Source organism: Malaclemys terrapin, chromosome 1 (genome assembly GCF_027887155.1).
Source record: "Malaclemys terrapin pileata isolate rMalTer1 chromosome 1, rMalTer1.hap1, whole genome shotgun sequence".
Taxonomy (NCBI): domain Eukaryota; kingdom Metazoa; phylum Chordata; order Testudines; family Emydidae; genus Malaclemys; species Malaclemys terrapin.
The window spans coordinates 283,709,580-283,728,721 of NC_071505.1; positions in this window are offsets into that span (position 1 = coordinate 283,709,580).

Genomic DNA, 19,142 nt, shown 5'->3' on the forward strand with positions numbered 1-19,142 from the left:
TGCCACTCTCTGAAAGAATGATGCCTTTGCCGTTCTGCCTCTACACCCTAAGGTCCATTCTGACTTGTGCTGGGAACAAGCCTGCTACAGATTGGTTCTAGGATTGCAATGGTGGCTTAAAGCTACCTTTGTACCCCTTCTCCCAGGTCTTGTGCTGGCCCATTGAATACATTAACAGAAATTGGGAATGGTTCCGAAATTATTCACAAACAAGCAATTAAAAAAGCCTGAAGGAAGCAACTGAGTCAACACAGTTTTATTGGTACTGGACTGTCTTTACAACCAAAAGATATTTTAACCACATGTCAATCACATTCTAACAGCAGAGTCTTTTATTAGTTTTCTCTAAATTATTACTTTCTTTGCAGTTTAAATGGAATGGAAAATTGAAATACTGTTTTACATTTTTATATTCTCCACCAGAAAATTTAAAACTAATCTAAAATAAAGCAACAAATACTATATCAGCTTTGTCAATCAATATTGACATATTCTTCAGTTCCATCTGTATGGTAATATCAAGATTCATTTCTGCAAATGTATTCTTCAAATTAAAGACAACTAAAAATGTAATTTTGATTTTATTCCAGTGACTAAATATGTATCATTCCAAGCCACATGAAGATGTTCCTTATATTTTGGTAAGATTTTGGATTAAAAAGAAATAGCCACAATCTGCTGAAGGCTTGCATATTTTATAATCATAGACTGAAGACTGAATTTTTATAGATTTTTATTCTGAGTTGAAATTTTAATAATAAAGACAGATGCTGTATTCAATATTCATCTGAGGTTCAGTAGGTTATTGAGCGGCTACATCCTAATTTTTAAAATTAATTTATAATAAATATCTGTGTCTAGAACACAGAGATCTGGGGGGGGAGAGATTTATTTAAATAAAAAAAATTCACATGTTAAAATAGCTACAATTGCTTCCTTCATGCTAACCAGGAAGACCAGAACTACAAAGGAAGACAGTCAATCTGTTTAATTTCCCTTCCTCCAATGACTTTCCTAATAAGGGTATGTCTGCACTACAAACCTAAATCAATCTAGATTAGGTTAATTTACCGCCATAGCAGTAATTACTGAGGTGGTACATATCAACTCTACCTTCCTTGGGTTGGTGGTATGCGTCCTCACCAGGTGCGCTTTCACTGATCTAAGAGGGGCAATGTGGGGAGCTGAGAACCTGGTCCCATAGGCTCCCAGCAGGCTGTCCCACCTCTGCTCCCCATTCCCCCCTAGGAGTGGAGGGAACTTGCCTGGGGCTCCCCCACCCTTCGTTCCCTGCTGGAAGCAGGGGAAGCCGCTTGGGACTTCTCACCCCGACTCCTAGCTGGGAACAGGGTCCAATCTGGGAGCCTGCACAGACACTGCATAACCCTAACTACACCAATATAAGACTTATACCTCTTGTGGAGGTGAAGTTATTATGTCAGTGTAGTAAAGCACTTACATGGGCAGGAGGAATGCTGTAGTGTAGACACTGTTTAGATCGACATAAACTGCCTTATGTCGCCCTAACTGTGTAGTGTGGACCAGCCCTAAGAAAGCTAACCTTACACAAATACATAAAGGAAGAGAAGAATTGTAAGGGATCAAGATCACCCCGCTTAGTCTGTCTAGCTATATATCTGAGGGGTTTGTATCAGGTCCATTCACTGCAGTATTTAAGCACTGTCCACATAAAATATATCTGTCATAGTAAAGTCCATAATGGACTTAATGGAATTTCAGGCTCTTCTGTCTTTCTGGTTTATAAAAAGTTCCGCTTGAGGTGGGATCTTCTGTGAGGGAGAAAAAGGAGAATGCCATTCTTTTTAGGGTGGGGAAGCTTTATTGAATGGAAATGTTTTGCAGCGCATCTAAAGGTGATCCAAATCTAGATTAATCTAATCTCCTCCTTCATTCCACAGCAGGATCTCAACTGAGAATGCTTTGTCCCCAACTTTCATATGCTTAGTTCAGGGATTTGTGATCTGCATTGTCCGAGAGAACCATAATGGTTTTGTAATGGAGATGTGGTCTTGAATGTAGCTGGGACCTCATCCATTAGTCTACCCTGGATTTACCATATATAAAAAGGTAAATCTAAAATACAATCCTCAGATGTCTTTTACAATATATATATAATTTTTACAAATGTTTAAAAGTTAAAAAAAAAAACCACTCTGTGTTCCTTAGTTATGTTTGGACTTCTAAAAAGCCTGACTTTGTTTAAGTTTTCATAATGTAGAGTCCAGTTCTGAGAATACTTACAAATACAGTATAGATAACTTTACTGACATGAGTAATCTTGTGGCCTGAGGCTAGATATTCAGAGGTGACAAATGAAGATTGAACTCCTCAGTTCTCATTAATGCTTTGGAAGCTGTGCGATTAAATCATCTTTACATTATGCAAAAAAATGTATCCCTCTGATTTTAGCCACAATGAATACTATATATGACCTTCATAAAAGGCCTGATCCAATGTCCACCAAAGTCTATCTGTCTTTCTGTTGATATTCGTGGGCATTAGATAAATCTCAAATTGCTGTAGGTTTCAGTGTTAGCTGCTGTTTACCTTTGCTTATTTACTTCACCTCTCCATTCAGTGATCGTGAACATATGTAATTTCCACATTCCCTATTGTATGCTCTCCACTACTACACACACTATGACTTCCCTTTTCAGAATCAAAACTAGAAAAAATATACTTTTTTTTTTTCTAACAAGCTTGATGTTGTAGTAAATTAAGCCTGAGAGAATACTCTAAACTTCCCTTGGGCCTTTGAGGGAAGTTTTAGTGTTAGAGTCAGAAAGCCCCCAAAATTGATGAATGTAGTAAATGTTGCAAGTTTTCTAGTTAAAGGTTTATAGAAAGAAAAAATGAGCAACTTCACTTTCACTATCCAGATTAAAAAGGTTACAAAGTCTGGAGTATTCAACAAAGCTAGACCTTATGGCTAATGTCTCCTTTACATTAAAAAAAAAGGTTGATGAAAAAGTTTGTATGTCTTCATTTTGAGTTCATATTGTTTTGTCTCTTTAGTTAGAAACATTTATTACTTCAGAGTAAAGGTGCTGGTGGAAGGGCAGAGGAGGAGGGATTGTAATAGCATATAGCACTGTCAAACAGATAGTCAGAAAGCACAGAGCAGAACTCTGAACAACAAAAAGAAGATATTTTACAACTCAGTGGTTCTGAAAAGGTTTACACAGGGTTGAGGTAATTATAGAGGCATTAAATGAGCAAGAAACTGATGAACATAATCCAGATCGTCAATAAGCAATCCAGATGTTCAGTACAAGTGAATGGAGAGATTGATGAATCCTTTGAATCAGGTAGGAGAAGCAGTAGGAGTTTGACAGGTTATTTACTGGCTGCCATAACCTTTAATGTTGCTCCATGAATCAGCTAGCACAGAGTCACAGCAATGGCATGCTCAGTCTTAGGGCACCTGGCTCCACTGCTCCTACAACGCCCCCATCAGCTTATCACCAGATTTGCACTACACTCTCTTTTTTCAATATAGCTGTTTGCTGATGCTTCTAGCTACAATAGAGATTCTGTAACTGTAAGTAAGACAAGGAAGAAAAAAGGGTACACATTCGTGTCTAGATAAGGACAAACATCACCAGTGCAGAGATTACTTAAAAGGAATGCAACCATTATGTGTTCACTCCATACAGCCTCTGAAGGGGTTAATGTGGGCTGAGGAGGCAGCACCTGCTGGCAGCACCTGTGAGAGATTAAAATCCAGGCTCAATTGATAATGAAGACCTGCTGTTGAGGGGCTGCATGGTGATGATAAAGCTGGAAAGTTTATAGCGGGAAAAAATCTGTAAGGAGAGATTCTGCAGAAAGTTTATAGTAGAAAGGTGCTATGGGGAGAAATTTGGCAGTTGCGTTCAGGGGGACAGAAAAAGGTAGAAAGCAGTCCAGGAAATCTGAGGAAGTAGACTGTGGCTGCTAGATATAGGGTCTCTTGGCTGGAACCCAGAATAGAGGGAGCTCTTGGGTTCCCCTACCAGCCCCTGAGGAAGGTGGGGTGAAACTCCCTAAGGTAAGGGGTGTAAGGACCACAGAATCCAGAGATGGACAGAAGACTTGCTGTAAGGTCATTGGACTCTACTTCAGCTGGACTCTGTAACCATGAAAGGGATGGACTAATATGCAACCTGGCTAAAGGGCCAAGTTATGGGAAGAGAGAGCACTACAGCAACGGAGAGACCATCAGCAAGGGGCACCATATGGGGAGACAGATGCCATGCCATGCCTGGCTATAAAAGGTGATCCTGCAGTGAGTGAACCGCTTTACAGGTCTAAAGAACAGTTACTAAGGGCTTGTCTCCACTGCCGCATGGGGTCAATCTAAGATATGCAACTTCAGCTACGTGAATAGCGTAGCTGAAGTCAACGTACTTAGATCTACTTACCATGGTGTCTTCACTGAGGTACATCGACAGCTGATGCTCTCCCGTTGACTCCGCTTGCACTCCTCGTTCTGGTGGAGTACCGGAATCGACAGGAGAGAGCTCAGCAGTCGATTTATCGCGTCCATACTAGACATGATAAATTGACCCCCGCTGGATTGATCGCTGCCCACTGATCCAGTGGGTAGTGTAGACAAGCCCTAAGTTTTGTATCCTAGCAGCACCTCGAGGCTTTAATAAGGATTGGGACTCCCATTGTCCTAGGTGGTATACACTACCCTCACACCAAAGAGCTAAGAATCTCATTATGGTGTGTAGTTGTAGCCATGTCAGTCCCAGGATACTAGCGAGACAAGGTGGATGAGGCAATATGTTATCTTATCTTAACTTGGTCCAATAAAAGATATTACCTCACCTACCTTGTCTCTCTAACAATCTAAATAGACCAGACAGACCAATAGTGATAGACAAACAACTTAAATGCAAAAAGTTAAAACAACAAATATTGTTAGTTGATTTTTGTTTGAAAATGTCAAAAGAAAAATATTTTGACAATTTCTAAACTTTTTCATTTTTTTTTCAAGTTTTGGTTTCCTTGAATCCACATTTTCTGACATAAAAATGTTTTGTTGAAAAAAGCTTGACCATTTTTAACTACAACATATCTAAAAAAGATAAGAGAAAGGAGCTTGGGAAATAGTGTTCATCATGATTATTATTAGTAGAGGAAGCTTGGTTAGGAATAGACAAAACAATCCTTTAGCAAAACCTGCAAAAGATGAGCAAAGATATCAGAGAGTGATACATGGTCTGGGATCACACCAGAAGTATATAGGCCCAATTCAGTACAGCATTTGGATATATGATTAAAGTTAAGTATGTGGTCAAGTGCTTCCTTGTATAAGAATATTGTCTTGAATTGGGGCCATAAACAGAGAATGGTTTGTTTTTTTTTTAAATCCAATTAGAAATTAAAAAAAAAAAAGGTAAAGAAAACACTTATTCCAAATTATATAATTAAATTGGGCATTATAATTAGAAGAGTACAAAACAAAAACAAAAACAACTAGCTGTCAGGCCTTCCAGTCTCCTTCCCCCCCCTCAATCCCTCCTCGGTCATCTGAGAAAAGTTTTGATTTTTAAATTGGAACTGGGCAGCCTTTTTAATTCATAATGCACACTTTGGCATTTAGAAACAATACAGAGTTGCTTCATTTTAAAAAGTGACTGCAGGACATATGCTGTATTTTTAACAAAAATGTTCCTGTGAAATGGATGTGCGCACTTACATATAGCAGAAACTAGAATTTACCTACAAGGGCCAGTTTCTCCATTGCACCTCCAGTGCTAAGGGGGCTTAACACCAGCATAACTGGCTACAGCAGCGGTGGGCAATCCACGGTCCCTGAGCTCCTGGTCTGGGAGTCTAGCCCCTGCCCCTGCCCCCACTGTTCTCCCTCCCCCGCAGCCTCAGCTCACTGCGCCGCTGGCTCAATTCTCTTGGCGGCAGGACTGCGAGCTCCTGGGGCAGTGCAGCTGCAGAGCCATGGCCTGACCCAGTGCTCCGTGCTGTGCGGTGGCTGGCTGACTCCAGCCGGGCGGCGTGGCTGCCTGTCTGGTGCTCAGCCACCAATGCTCCAGGCATCGTGGTAAGTGGGTAGGGAGCGGGGGTGGGTTGTATAGAGGGCAAAGGAGTTAGGGGGGCTGGTCGGGGGGCGGGGGTGTGGATAGGGGTCTGGGCGGTCAGAGGGCAGGGAACGGGGGGGTTGAATGGGGGCAGGGGTCCCGGGGGGCAGTCAGGAAGGAGAGGGGGGGTTGGATGGGGCGGCGGGGGGCAGTCAGGAGCCGGGGTTCCAGGGGCAGTGAGGGGACAGGGAGAAGGGGTGGTTGGATGGGGCAGGGGTCTTGGGGGGGCAGGAAGGAGAGGGGGGTTGGATAGGGTGGGTGGGGCAGTCAGGGGTGGGGGTTCTGGGGGCGGTCAGGGGACAGGGAGCGGGGGGGTGGATGGGGCAAGAGTCCTGGGGGGGGGCCATCAGGGGGCAAGAAGCAGGGGGGTCAGATAGGGGGCAGGTGCCAAGCCACACTCTTTAGGGAGGCACAGCCTCCCCTAACCAGCCCTCCATAGAATTTCCGAAACCTGATGCTGCCCTCAGGCCAAAAAGTTTGCCCGCCCCTGGGCTACAGGATGATCATCCTGTTACAGAAGAATGCTCAGGTGTTGTAACTCCTATTCCAGTCTCCCTCACTCTGGCTGTGCGATTAGGGCATGGCTGGGGTAAAGGGGGCATGAGTGGGCAGAGCCTACCCATGCCCTGATGATCCAAAACTGACTGAAATATCAGTCCTTTGAAGTCACTGGCAGCTGGTACAAGCTGGAATAGCCCTCAGGCTTCTCTAATTTACTTATTTCAGGAGACCAGGTAAGAACAGAATGGCCCAAGGACCAGAAGCATGTAAAGATGGTTTTAAGTCTACTTCCTCAATGGTGCTGTACTGTCTTTGGCCATAGTCAAGACTCAGACAAAATTTCCATTTTTTTTAAAAAGTAGATAACTGGATAAAATAGTGCTCTCTTCAATAAATGTATGGTTCTTCAGCTACTATTTTAATAGACACCAGATAAATATACAAATAAATAGTATATCACCAGTAAGTGTGGCTAAAATTCTGCATTAAAGGGATTTCCAAGAGTAGGTAACATACATTGTGGTTCATATATTTTCCCAGATTGCAGTGTGAAAGTTTAGTGTAGGTTCCTGCGTTTTGCAATATAGGCACATTGGACCCTGTCCTACAGTCCATAATTTAGTTATTTAGAATTAGATACTGTCCATCTCTACAATTTAGAGTTAGCAGAAAGAATTAATTCAGGCATAAACAACTTGGCATATTTACCTCAATGTTTTAAAGACAAAATCTTTGTAAAATTGATCATATAAAGACTTAGAGATAAGTATTTGGCAATGAACTATGGAAACAGCTTCCCATTTTTAACGTTGATGACAGAAGATTACTATTCAATTATCTTACAAGCACTCTGAAGCAAACTGTTTCTAGCAAACAAACAAAAAATAAAAAGATTTCATAATCCACCTGATAAAATATTGTGTTAGAATAAAGAGGTAAACACTGCAGGTATCCATAAAAGGAGCAACCTCCTGTTTGATCAGTTAACACTGAGCTCTGGAGACACCCCCCTGCCTCCCCCAAAATCTGATAAGATGCAAGAGAGAATGAGTTTTAGTAATAGTTGATAAAAATGATTAAGTAAAGTAAATAAAGTATGAAATACATTGAGTGTCAGAGGAAAGTGCAGCTGAGAAAAACATTCTAAAGATGACAAAGAGAGCACTTAAATCCTGGATATTTTGTGTGTTCAAAAGGTTGTACATTAGGGATTATTCTTACAAGGTGCTGAGTGCCTTTACCTCTCACTGACTTCAGCTGGAGTTTAGGGTGCTCTGCTCCATACCTCACAGGATCAAGCCAGTACAGAAGACCAAAAAAAAAAAAAAGAATATGGAGAGTCTTAAAGGGGATATTTCCCTTTTCAAATAGCTTTAGATGCAGCCCAGTTCTCAAGAGGAGCTACAGGAAAAGAGAAAAGATGAAAGTATAGAATGAAGCCTGAGGGTATTGACAAATGGATCACTCCCTTGATCCATGCAAGCACCTGCTGCAATTCCTGACAAGAGCAAAGGACTTGTTTATAATCTATTGAGTTACTTTGTAAAGCATAGAAGCTGGTTGAGCAGCAAAGTGACAGCTCTTTGTGGCAGCAAATTGGAATAAATAGACTGATGTTCCTAACAAATAAGTGTGTGGAGATGGAGTGGAGGGAATCAACTCTCCCATGGGAAGGAGGAGTCCTGGAAGAACAAAATGCTGAGATTGTCCCCATAAAGCTTCCTGCAGATCATATATTCAAGGAAGAAGGGGGAGAAGGATGTAGAGAGGTTGAAAGATTATACAAAAATTGTAGGAGTGGTAAATAATGAAGAGGACAGGTGACCATAGGCTCAGTAACTAGGAGTGTGTGTGTGGGGGGGGTGCTGCAGCACCCCCAGCTTTCACTGTGAGAAGTTGGCTGGTGCTGGTGCTTTCAGGTGTTGAGTATCGGCTGCAGGACCTGTGCCCAGGGCTCCAATTCCGGCTGCGACTAGCCCCGCGCCCAGGGTTTTACTTCTGGCCCTGTGCCCAGATCCTGGCTGCAGCCGGTCCAGTGCACAGGACTCTGCTTCTGGCCCTGCATCCAGATCCTGGCTGCAGTCAGCCCAGCACTCAGAGCTCCACTCCCGGCCCCGTTCCCAGGGTCCCAGCTGCTGCCGGCCTGGCGCTCAGGGATCCACTCCCAGCCCTGTGCCCAGGTCCACGCTGCGGGACCCATGCCCGAGCCTCTGCTGCCATCCCCACACATGGGGTCCTGGCTTCTGCTGGCCCTACACCCCAGGGCGCTGCTCCCACTCCCAGCTATGGTCCCAGCTGGGCACCCCTTACCCCTGTACATGTCCCCCCTCCCGGAGCCACAGCCACACTCCTGACCCCAGCTCAGGGGGGAGGGGCCTGGACAGGGGTAAGGAGTGGGCGTGAGGTAATTGGGGACCACTGGCTTTCACCACCCCACTGTAAAAAGTGTTCCAGCGCTACTGCAGGTGACTGATTCAGAGCAATTTGGATCACTTGGTAAACTGAGCACAGGCAGGCTGAGGCCTCGGGCTGGGTGATGGGACTGGAGTGGGAGGCACTGCTGCCCCAGGCTGGTGCCGGGGGGGGTGGGGTGGCGAGCTGGGCAGCTGCTTGCCCAGGTGAGTCTGGGCCATGATGACGAGGTACCATTTAAATCATTGCATTGGGGAACCTGTCCTCTAATGTGTCCTGCATCACAAGCAAACAACATGTGCCTTACTATGGCTAGGAGCAAACAATTGTGGGATTACTTACAGGATGAGGAACACTATCCTGGGAAGCAGTGACTCTGAAAAAGGCATGGTGATCATGGTAGATAATCAACTGAACATGAGCTCCCAGTGTGATGCTGGTTCCAAAAGAGCTAATGAGATCCTGGGATGCATAAATAAGGAAATCTCAAGGTGGAGTAGAGAGGTTATTTTACCTCTATATTGTGACTACTGCTGGAATGCTGTGACCAGTTCTGGTGCCCACGATTCAAGAAGGAAGCTGATAGACTGGAGAGAGTTCAGACAAGAGCCACAAGAATGATTAAAGGATTAAAAATATGCCTTATAGTGATAGACTCCTAGAGCTGAATCTATTTAGCTTAACAAAGGAGGTTAAGAGTTCACTTGATTACAACCTATTAGTATCTACATGGGAACAAATATTTAATAGGGACTCTTCAATCTAACTGAGGAAGGTTTAACAATCCAATGGCTAGAAGCTGAACCTAGACAAATTCAGACTGGGAATAAAACACATTTTTAACTGTGATAGCAATTAACCATTGGAACAACTTACCCAGGGTATCAGCTAGCCAACAGGAGCAGAAAATGTGAGTTTTGTGAGGGAGTTCTCCAGGTGAAGGAGGAGTGACTACATAACCCTTGGGGGTGAATTTGTCTGTCTGTCTCTGTGTCTGGTTGGTTGGGTAGGTGCTTACTGCTTAGCTGTAGTACAGGGATCGGCAGCCTTTGGCACTCGACTCGTCAGGGTAAGCACCCTGGCGGGCCGGGCCGGTTTGTTTACCTGCCGCGTCCACAAGTTCAGCTAATTGCGACTCCCACTGGCCGCGGTTCGCTGTTCCAGGCCAATGGTGACTGCGGGAAGCAACGGCCAGCATATCCCTTGGCCCACACCGCTTCCTGCAGCCCCCATTTGCCTGAAACTGCGAACTGTGGCCAATGGGAGCCGCGATCGGCCGAACTTGCAGACGCGGCAGGTAAAAAAAACCGGCCTGGCCCACCATGGTGGAAGAGACATCAGGAGGTCATCTAGTACAGGCTCAAGGCAGGAGCAACACCAACTAAAACATCCCAGCCAGGGCTTTGTCAAGCCGGGCCTTAAAAACTTCTAAGGATGGAGATTCCACCATTTCCCTAGGTAACCCATTCCAGTGCTTCATCACCCGCCTAGTGAAATAGTGTTTCCTAATATCCAACCTAGACCTCCCCCACTGCAACTTGAGACCATTGCTTCTTGTTCTGTCATCTGCCACCACTGAGAACAGCCGAGCTCCATCCTCTTAGAACCCCCTTTCAGGTAGTTGAAAGCAGCTATTAAATCCCCCCTCATTCTTCTCTTCTGCAGGCTAAACAAGCCCAGTTCCCTCAGCCACTCCTCTTAAGTCATGTGCCCCAGCCCCCTGATCATTTTCAATGCCCTCCACTGGATTCTCTCTAATATGTCCACATCCTTTCTGTAGTGGGGGACCCAAAACTGGACGCAATACTCCAGATGTGGCCTCAGCAGTGCCGAATAGAGGGGAATAATCACTTCCCTTGATCTGTTGGCAATGCTTCTACTAATGCAGCCCAATATGCCATTAGCCTTTTTGGAAACAAGGGCACACTGCTGACTCATATCCAGCTTCTCATCCACTGTAATCCCCAGGTCATTTTCCGCAGAATTTCTGCTTAGCCAGTCAGTTCCCAGCCCGTAGCGGTTCATGGGATTCTTCCATCCTAAGTGCAGGACTCTGCAAATGTCCTTGTTGAACCTCATCAGATTTCTTTTGGCCCAACCCTCCAATTTGTCTACATCACTCTGAACCCTATCCCAACCCTCCAGCATATCTATCTCTCCCCCCAGCTTACTGTTATCTGTGAATTGCTGAGGGTGCAATCCATCCCATCATCCAGATCATTAATAAAGATGTTGAACAAAACTGGCCCAGGACCGACTCCTTGGGTACTCCGCTTGATACTGCCTGCCAACTAGACATTGAGCCATTTATCACTACCTGTTGAGCCCGACATTCTAGCCAGCTTTCTATCCACCTTATAGTCCATTTAGCCAATCTATACTTTAACTTGCTGGAAAGAATACTCTGGGAGACATATCAAAAGCTTTGCTTAAGTCAAGATATATCATGTTCACTGCTTTCCCCATATCCACAGAGCCAGTTATCTCATCGTAGAAGGCAATCAGGTTGGTCAGGCATGACTTTCCCTTGGTGAATCCATGTTGACTGTTCCTGATCACCTTCCTCTCTTCCAAGTGCTTCAAAATGGTTTCTTTGAGGACCTGCTCCATGATTTTTCCAGGGACTGAGGTGAGGCTGTAGTTCCCCAGGTTCTCTTTCTTCCCTTTTTAAAAGATGGGCACTATATTTGCCTTTTTCCAATCGTCCGGGACAGAGACTTACCTAGATGAGACTTTCAGGGACACAGTAGAGCAGTCCCACCCCCATTCTAAGAACCTCTGTGCTGTTTAGGAGGATGAAAATCTTGGGAAAGGAGTACATCTAGCCTGAGTGGAGGGAAATGATCCCATTGTTGGGCCCTTCTTCCAGGTGATGCCATTGTATCTTCTCGCAGTGAGGATATCTGTTATTAGGAAGAGACAGGTAATAATAATGGAGGATTTTATTATTAGAATCATAGCTAGTTGGCTTTATGATGATCAGGAGAATCACATGGTGAATTGCTAGCCAAATGCAAAGGTTGCAGATCTCTTGAGACCTTTACATAGACTTATGGGGAGGCTCTGATGGTTGTGGTACATGTAGGTACCCAGGGTAGTTCCACATACAGGGCCTGTTAAACAGGCAGAATGGCAGGGCCTCGATGATAGATGAGATGATGCTGTATGGAGAAGGGTTTTAGACTTATTAGGAACTAGGGAACCTTTTGGAAAAGAAGGAGCCTATACAGGAAGGATGGGCTTCTCCTAAGTCAAAACAGAACCAGATTGCTGGCATGTAAAATTAAAAAGGTCATAGAGGAGTTTTTAAACTAAGGGCTGGGGGTGCAGAGGGACATATGGTTTGGACAGAGACATTCTATATGGGAGGATTTACTAACAGGTATTCTCTATAACCTACTAAAGAGGAGAGAATAGAAGTTGACAAAGTACAGGTAGTAACTGAAGAGAAACAGTCAAATGAAAAAGAGCCCCATTCAATGAAAACAGACAACTAAAAAGTGACAAATTTTATAAGTGCTTCTATACAAATGCTAGAAGTCCAATTATGGGTGAATTTGAGTGTCTGGTATGAAATTAGAATATTGACATAACAGGCATCACAGAAACTTGGTGGGATGATGACAGTCAATGGGGCACAGTAAAACCAGGGTACAAAATATATAGGAATAAAAGAGTAGGTCATGCTGGTGGCGAAGTGGCACTATAAGTGAAAAAAGCATACGCAAATATAATAAAAATATTAAATTAATCAAATTCTACCATAGAATCTCTATAGATAAAAATTTCATACTACTGACCACCTGACCAGGATGGTGATGGTGATTGTGAAATGCTCATGGAAATTATAGAGGCTATAAAAATAGATAACTCAATAATAATGGAGGATTTCAACTATCCTCTTATTGACTGGGTACATGTCACCTCAGGACGGGATGCTGAGATAAAATTTCAACACACCATTAATGACTGCTTCCTGGAGAAGCTAGTCCACAAGGGACGAGGTAATTCTTGATTTAGTCATAAGTGGAACACGGGATCTAGTCCAAGAGGTGAATATAGTTGAACCACTCAGTAATAACAACCATAATATAATTAAATTTAACATTCTTGTAGGTGAAAATACTAAAGAAGCTCACCACAATAGCGTTTAAGTTCAGAAAGGGGAACTACACAAACATGAGAAAGCTAGTTACATGAAAATTAAAAGGAACTGTCACAAGAGTGAAATTCCTGCAAACTGCATGGAAACTTTAAAGAGAAAACCATAATAGATTCTCAAATTAAATATACACCCCAATCTGGGGAAAAAAAAAAGAGAACAAAAGAAGTCAGCATGGCTAAACAACAGGGCAAAAGAGACAAAAGCCACACTTTAAAAATTGAAAGTCAAACCCTAATGAGGAAAATAGAAGGAGGATAGTCTGGCAAGTCAAGTATAAAGGTATAATTTAGGCAGGCCAAAAAAGAATTTGAAGAGTAACTAGCGAAAGACCCAAAAACTGACAGAAAAATATTAAATACATCAGACAGAAAGTCACTGGATGATCAAGGTGCTAAAGGAGCACTCAAGGAAGATAAGGACATTGTGGAAAAGCTAAATTAGTTCTTTTCATCGATCTTCAGGGCAGAGAATGTTGGAGAGATTCCCACACTTCAGCCATTCTTTTTAGGTGACAAATCTGAGGAACTGTCCCTTATTGAGATGTCTGTAGAGGAGGTTTTGGAAAACATTGATAAATTAAATAGTAATAAATCACCAGGACCAGATGGTATTCATCCAAGAATTCTGAAGAAACTCAAATATGAAATTGCAGAACTGCTAACTGTGGTTTGTAACCTATCATGTAAATCAGCCTCTGTAATAGATGAATGGAGGATAGCTAATGTGCTGCCAATTATTTTGAAAGGCTCCAGAGGCGATCCTGCCAATTACAGGCCATTAAGCCTAACTTCAGTACTACACAAATTTGTTGAAACTATAGTAAAGAACATATTTTTCAGACACATATGTAAGCAAGGTCTGAATGAGTTCTCCCTTGACAGCTAGTGATAAGATGGAGTGGGGGAAGTCTTCAGGACTAGACTGTATTTACATTAACACACCTACTCTCTGTAGAGTTCCAGCAGACAGAGCTATGTTGCCCATGTGATCAATTTTGGATGATGTTTGGTTACAAATATGGTTCAAGAAAGTGAATAAGGAAGTGTTTACTCTTCACATAACACAAGAACCAGGGGTTACCCAATGAAATTAATATGCAGAAGGTTTAAAATAAACAAAAGGAAGTACTTCTTCACACAACACACAGTCAACCTATGGGACTAATTGCCAGGGATGTTGTGAAGGCCAAAAATAACTGGGTTCAAAAAAGAGTTAGTTAAGTTCATGGACAATAGGTACATCAATGGCTATTAGCCAAGATGGTCAGGAATGTAACACCATGCTCTGGGTGTCTGGACTGCCAGATGCTGGTTCTGAATGACAGAGGATGGATCACTTGATAATTGTCCTGTTCTGTTCATTCCTTTTGAAGCATCTGGCTTAGGGCACTGTTGGAATACAAGATACTGAGCTAGATGGATCATTGGTCTGACCCAGTATGGCTGGGTTTTTTTGGGGGAGGGTGGTTTTGTGTAATGGAATCTCCACTGACCCTTTTTTTAATACAAAATGTATGGTTTTCTAAAAGATCTGCTCTGGGAATTACTTGGAGGAAGTTCTATGGATTATGTTATACAGAAGATTAGACAAGACGATCACAATGGTCCCTTGTGGCCTTGGAATCTATGAATCTATGTTGTTTCCCCCTAGAGGAACAAAAGGGGGATTCCTCCACACTGACATCTTGGCCCTATTCCCTGCACTCCAAAGAGTGGAGCCATACTAGCAAGGTTTCCTAAACTGGGGGCTGGCACAAGAACACAACTGGGAGATATGCTGGGGAGACTGAAAAAATAAGGTGACTTTATTTACTTTTTAGCAGATTGCTTTTGAAACTTGGAAGCAGGAGAGGGATGGAGAGAAACAATGTGCATTACTTTTGCCACACTCTTCACGTATGTATCTCCCCAGGAGGTCTCCAGAAGGTGGGGCCTAAAGAAGGCTTGCCTCCAGAAATTGAAGATTTTCAACTAGCTACCAGCTTAAAACATATACTGAGTCAAACACAGATTAACATCCAGTATAAAATATTGTATATCTTACTGTTGACATTAGACCAAGCATGGTTATAGCATTAGTTACAAGTGTACATGCCAATATAACTTTTGCTTGAGTGTTATGATCCAAAAAATTATATTTAATATTGACTTTCAATACCCAAAACTCACAAACTGCATATAGGTGTAAGTAAAAAACAAAAAGTAGAAACTTGAAAGACAACATTTTGAAACTACCTTACAATGTTCCAGGATTGCTAGTTAGGCTGCTAAAAAGTGACTTGCACCCATAATTGATCATGCTGAGAGAGGCAGGCAATTACATGTACATTTTTACATTCACAAGTGAATTTCTTGATTTTGCAGGTTTGCCTCCAAAAACAACAAGGCTGTTTTCTTCCCATTTCATGATATAGAATGTATTTGACATGGCAGGTGTTACTGAGGCTGTGAGTGAGCATAGTCTTCCAAGTACTTAGTTTGGGAACAAATGTTCAGTCTTGAGAAAATATGCTGTATCGTTAGTTTTTAATTATGCAAGGTTCTGTGTGGAGGCAGTGATGACAGGAGTGGGAGCCATGTGAACTGTAGGAAAGTTTGCTTTCTGTGTTGGTCTGTGATTAGACTCAGTTCTTGAGGCTGAGTTGCTCCCTGGGAACATTTGTGTTGTGCTGAGAATACTGAAAGAAGGGATTGGCCTACATGTTGTTTACCCATCACTGTTCCAGGACAGGTGTGTATGTGTAAACAAATTTACACAAAGGGCTTGTCTACATGAACATTAGTTCACGGCAAGCTGGGGTTAAAATTTACCCTGCTCTGGACTCCCATGCACTAATTGTTTGTGTGAACCCTGCTGACATGTGTTAACAGTTCATTAGAGCATTTTGAGCAAGTCCTGTTTCAAAGAGCATTAGATCAAAGCGCACTAACAAGCTGTTAACACGCGTCAACAGGGTTCACATAGATTTGCAGCGTAGCACAACTTGCTGCAAACTAATTGTTTGTGTGGACAACCCCTTAGATTATGCTCAGACTCCATCTTGCTGAATTTTTTCCCCTTCACTGGATGTCACGCTGCCTGGGTTGGGACACTGGTAAGAGTGCTGATCTCAGGACAGACTGCCAGCATACAGGGCATATATCCGAGACTGGTGGTGTACTCTATCATATGACCAGGGCTGGCTCCAGGCACCAGCTTACCAAGCAGGTGCTTGGGGCAGCCACACCAGAGAGGGGCAGCACCTCCGGCTCTTCAGCGGCAATTCGGCTGGCAGTGGGTTCCTCACTCCCGCTCAGAGCGAAGGACCTCCTGCTGAAGTGCCGCAGATCGCCATCATGGCTTTTTGGTTTGTTTGTTTGTTTTTTGTTTTGCGAGGGGGGGTGTGGCTGCTTGGGGTGGCAAAAACCCTGGAGCCAGCCCTGCATATGACTTCACCAAGCCAGTAACAGAAGTGAGCTTCCAAAATACTGTACTAGTTATTACTGTAAGCAGAGTCTGAATGAGCTCTCCCCTGACATCTAGTGGTGAGCTGTGGAAAAGGACTTCAGGAGCTGATCTTGTTTCCATGGACAAACCCACCCTGCCTAGGTACTCAGCATGATGGGATTGCTTGCCCAAATGATCATTTGTGGCTGGTGTTGGATCCCCAGTCACCTTGTTATTGGGATAGGAGTAATAAAGCGTTGTTATCCTTGTTGTGTGAACTGATGCAAGCAGAACTGTACCTGGCATACCCTGATGGAGGGACTCACCCTCAACTGAACAGCACTCACTAGGCAGGGGACATGGGTTCCAAAGCCCAATGAGTTGAGAGAAGGTGAGGACAAGTATTTGTACCTGGTGGTAGGGGCCTTGTTTAAGGTTCACAGAAACCATTTGTCCCTTTCTCTCTCCACAGTATAATAAAAGAGCTAATTTAGACTCAATTGAGAGTCCTGTTATATGCTGCAGAGCTGAAATCACTGATACCTAGATCTAAGTATTAGACCTACTTTGGAACAGTGTTTTTATTGCAAGAGACTGCCCAGGGTGCACTAGCAGTGAGTCTCCCACACTCACAGCTGAAATCACTGAGAGCTGTGGGGGGACCCTGAAGACATCTTGGCGAGTGGTCAGCTGGGTGGCTGGTGGAGAGGTGCGGCAAGCAGCCAGCAGGGCCACTGGCGGAGAGGGCCAGAGCAGAGCTCTGCAGAGAGGCGTGGCAATCGGCCATTAGGGTGACGAGTGAGTGCCTGAGCAGCAGAGAGTGTAAAATGCCTCCTTACCTCTCGCCCCTCCACCCAGGGTGGGAAGTGAACTCTGAGGATGAACCTCTGAACTCTGGGGCTGCACTGGCCAAGGACAACAATTGTGAGTGGGGGGGACAGGCACATTAAAAGGACTTTTGGGTTGCTGGACTTAAGAACCTGAGGGGAAAAGGACACTGCCCAATTTACTTGGGGGTGGGTCTTTTGCTCATGGTTTATGTTTATGAACCCTCGTTGCGGTGTTTTCCCAAATTAATGCTGAGTTACTTCCCTCCTTTTATTAAAAGTTTTTGCTACTCTCAGACCCTGTGCTTGCGAGAGGGGAACTATTGCCTCTTAGATGCGCCTAGGGGATTGTGTGTAATTGTCCCAGGTCACTGGGTGGGAGCTTGAGCTGGTGTTGTGTTGTATTGCTGAAAAGGAGCCCTAGATACTGAACCTGGTTCTTGCTGGCTCCACGTGGCAGAAGGGTTACATTATGAAGTCAGAGACAGTCCCCTTCAGGCCCACCAGCCCCTCATGCACCACCTGAACAAACCAGACTTTTGTATAAAATGATTATTAAAACCAGAAATCACATATATTCAATTATTCCAGTTCCAAAGAAACAGATACTAAGCCCAGGTCAAAATACACTTCAGGCTCTCACCCAAAAATTATGCTGGTAGCCCATCCTTCAGTAAACTAAACTTTTATTAATATATAAAAAAAGAGTTAAGAGGTTAAAATGAATCATATACATTACAGCTGATTTCGGAGTCTGCGGGTCAGGACAATAGTAGTGATGTTAAATCTGCCAGTTTATAATAAGCTTCTCTGGTTCATCCCAAATAATGGGGCCCTCAATCCATTGTTCAAAGCTTCCTTTGTCAGAAATCAGAATCCAGAGATGTGGAGCAGGAAAAAGGCAAGGAGGTGGTGTCACAGTCTCCAATTTATACCCCCAGTCCATATGTATGGGAAGTTACTGTCTCAAACCTGAAGTCAGGGATCTACGTGCTGCTGAGTCACTGGACCTCCATTGTCCATATGTACTCTGAGGCATCCTCCGGAGAGACCCATTGGAAGAGTTGATTCTGCTTAATGGCCTGTCAACACATGGCTGGCTAGTCTTGATGTAAATCTGTCTTGTGGGTGTGTTACCCACAAACACAATGTGTTTAGTAACAAGCATACAGCAAAAATTCATATCTTCATACACAAAGGTGATACACACATCTAAACAGGACAATAACTCTTAGCAGAAAATAACTTTTTCAATGATATCTAACAAGGCATACTTTGTATAAGCTCTATCTCAACTGTGAAACAGTGGTGATAAATTAATGTTAACATGGTCATCTTTCTTTTTTTACAGCGTCACACTGGCATTTCAGTTTATTAAATGGTCTGGGTATCTGGTATGGTCTGATATTGCGCAGTAGAGGAGACTGTTGTGAGAAGAAGAGACAAAGGTATGGTTTCAAAAGAGGTTCTAGAAGGTAAAAGAGAAACCAAACACATTCAAGTTCATTATGACAGTTTTGTAGGTGATTGGAAAGAGACAATAAAATTGTGAAGTCGCTTTGAGTTTGTTGCTGAAATATTTACTAACAAACATATTAAATTTCAGGGGCCTTGGCTACATTACAAAATTTTGACAACTCAAGTTACAGCAGCATACAGCTGCTGCAATTAGTATATCATTTGTGCATGTGCATACTTAGCTGC